Raw genomic sequence first — 3,129 nt, forward strand, 5'->3', positions numbered from 1 at the left:
TATAAATGTTCCCCCAAGTATTGCTCTGGCTGCATTCCACAAGTTTTGTCATATTATCTCATTGCTGTCATTTTTAATAAAATTATTGATTTTTTCTATAATTTGTTCTTTGACATTCATTTTAAAGTTTAGATTATTTAGTTCCAATTAATTTATGCATTCAAGGCCTTTCATTGAAAGTAATTTTTATGGCATTGTGGTTCAAAATAAGTGCATTCAGTGTTTTTTGCTTTTCTATGTTTATGACATTTTAATGCCTTAATTCACAATTAATTTTTTGATGGTGCCATGAATAGCTAAGAGATTGTATAATCCTTCTGTATTGTCAACTCAAATATCTGAAATAAATATGGAGTTAGAAATGATGAAGAATCAGAAGCAGCAAGTAGGACCTGCCTCAGTTTCTCTCATAAGTGTAAAAGATTTTGAGAAGTTTATTAGTGAAAAAGCTACTTTTGTGGAAGATTTCTTCAAGTTTATTCAATGACTCTCACTCAAGAGTTCCCCAAAACATTTATAAATGAGGGAGAACTACCATTTTGCATACATCAGTGTTGATGATCTCATGAAAAAATATAATCCTGATGGTCAAAAATGTATCCAGAGGAATATTTTTGTTGTCTGCTCCATGATAGAAGCAACAAACACTTGTCCAAGGCAAGGGTCTACTTATGGCTTATGATAATATGGACTCTGAGATGAATACTAAAGGATCCAATTACTGGGGAAACAGAATAACAAAAGTGGCACAGAAATGCCTGGAAGCTCCACAGAAACTCAACTTGACTGTTGCTGGTAGCAAAATTTTTAGTCATGAACTTTCTGATTTTGACTTAGAAAGAACTTTTTGAAGAGATACCTGTTGTTGCTATTAAAAAACATTAACCTGTTGTTGCTATTAAAAAAAAAAATTATGTCATGCAAGATAAGTTCTCCCATATAGGGAAGGTCCTTAAGTGATTCCTGAGAATTCCTCTGATGGCAACCTAAAAAGATACTTAAAATGTGAGCCTATCCCAGGGAATAGTAATGGAACTCAGGCAGGCAGTAGTAGCTGAGAATTTGATTAAATTGTGACTACTGATAAAGATATTCCGATAGAATGTTTTGTCCACTGCTGTAATCACTATAAAAACCTGGAGTCCAAGTACAAAGAGTTGGAAGAAAAGTACAGCAAAGATGGCTACTATGGCCAGTCATGTGCCTTTTTTTTAGATATATTTACTAATAGTCTTCCCTACCATCTATTTCTCTCCAGCAAATAAGCAAAATTCACAGAAATATAAAGGTGGTGACCATGAAGTTAGTGATTTTATTAATTACCCTCAGAGAGAAACTACAATCCAATACAAGAGGAAAAATCTAAAAAGAAGGCAGAAGAAGATCTAAAATGGCAGCCAAAAACAGACCCCTTTGTAGAAAGATTTATCTGTGTTAGGGCAATTAGTGCCTCAGAGATGAGTGGACAGCAGGGATACCATTTGAATCCTGTTTAATTTTCTCTAATTTTTTCTTTAGATGTGAATGGACATGCCAAAATTGGTTAATATTTGTTTGTTGTTTTGGAGGACTGGGGGTGAAGAAAGGATAATTTGTGTTGGAAAAATATTGAAGAGGTTAAAGGGAGTTGAATTGGAAGTTATTTTCTAATTTTTCATATATTTGGAAAATGACAACAAAATAAACCCCCTTTAAAAAAAATTCCCTCCTGTACTTTATTTTTTCTTTAAGAATTTGGATGAAACAATCAGTAAGCATTATATGTAATGGGGACAAACTGCAACCATTCCTAATAAGATCAGGAGTAAAACAAGGTTGCCCACTATCACCATTACTATTCAATATTGTATTAGAAATGCTAGCTTTGGCAATAAGAGTTGAGAAAGAGATTAAAGGAATTAGAGTAGGCAATGAGGAAACCAAATTATCACTCTTTGCTGATGATATAATGGCATACTTAGAGAACCCCCGAGATTCTACTAAAATGTCTACTACAAAGTTCATATGGAAAAAACAAAAGGTCAAGAATTTCAAGGAATTAATGAAAAAAAAATCAAATGAAGGTGGCCTAGCTGTACCAGATCTAAAATTATATTATAAAACAGCAGTTACCAAAACCATTTAGTATTGACTAAGAAATAGACTAGTTGATCAATGGAATAAGTTAGGTTCAAAGGACAAAAGAGCCAATAACTTTAATAATCTAGTCTTTGACAAATCCAAAGACCCCAGTTTTTTGGATAAGAACTCAGTATTTGACAAAAATTTCTGGGAAAATTGGAAATTAGTATGGCAAAAACTAGGCATTGAGCCACACTTAATACCATATACCAAGATAAGGTCAAAATGGGTTCATGACCTAGGCATAAAGAATGAGATTATAAATAAATTGGAAGAGCATAGGATAGTTTACCTCTCAGACCTGTGGAAGAGGAAGGAATTTATGACCAAAGAAGAACTAGAGATCATTATTGATCACAAAATAGAAAATTTTGATATCAAATTGAAAAGTTTTTATACAAACAAAACTAATGCAGACAAGATTAGAAGGGAAGCAATAAATTGGGAAAACATTTTTATAGTCAAAGGCTCTGATAAAGGCCTCATTTCCAAAATATATAGAGAATTGACTCTAATTTATAAGAAATCAAGCCATTCTCCAATTGATAAATGGTCAAAGGATATGAACAGACAATACTCAGATGAAGAAATTGAAACTATTTCTAGTTATATGAAAAGATGCTTCAAGTTGTTATTAATCAGAGAAATGCAAATTAAGACAACTCTGAAATACTACTACACACCTGTCAGATTGGCTAGAATGACAGGGAAAGATAATGCAGAATGTTGGAGGGGATGTGAGAAAACAGGGACACTAATACATTGTTGATGGGATTGTGAATACATCCAGCCATTCTGCAGAGCAATTTGGAACTATGCTCAAAAAGTTATCAAACTGCATACCCTTTGATCCAGCAGTGTTACTACTGGGCTTATATCCCAAAGAAATCTTAAAGAAGGGAAAGGAACCTGTATGTGCACAAATGTTTGTGGCAAGTCTCTTTGTAGAGGCCAGAAACTGGAAACTGAGGGGAGGCCCCTCAACTGGAGAATGGCTGAATAAATTGT

At 33.6% G+C, this 3,129-nt stretch overlaps 1 pseudogene; it reads left to right on the forward strand.

The window, feature by feature from the left end:
- Nucleotides 1-349: 349 nt before the first annotated feature.
- Nucleotides 350-1,496, forward strand: LOC111719583 (annotated as a pseudogene).
- Nucleotides 1,497-3,129: the final 1,633 nt, after the last annotated feature.

The sequence above is a fragment of the Sarcophilus harrisii genome, chromosome 1, assembly GCF_902635505.1.
Source record: "Sarcophilus harrisii chromosome 1, mSarHar1.11, whole genome shotgun sequence".
In the NCBI taxonomy this organism is placed as follows: domain Eukaryota; kingdom Metazoa; phylum Chordata; class Mammalia; order Dasyuromorphia; family Dasyuridae; genus Sarcophilus; species Sarcophilus harrisii.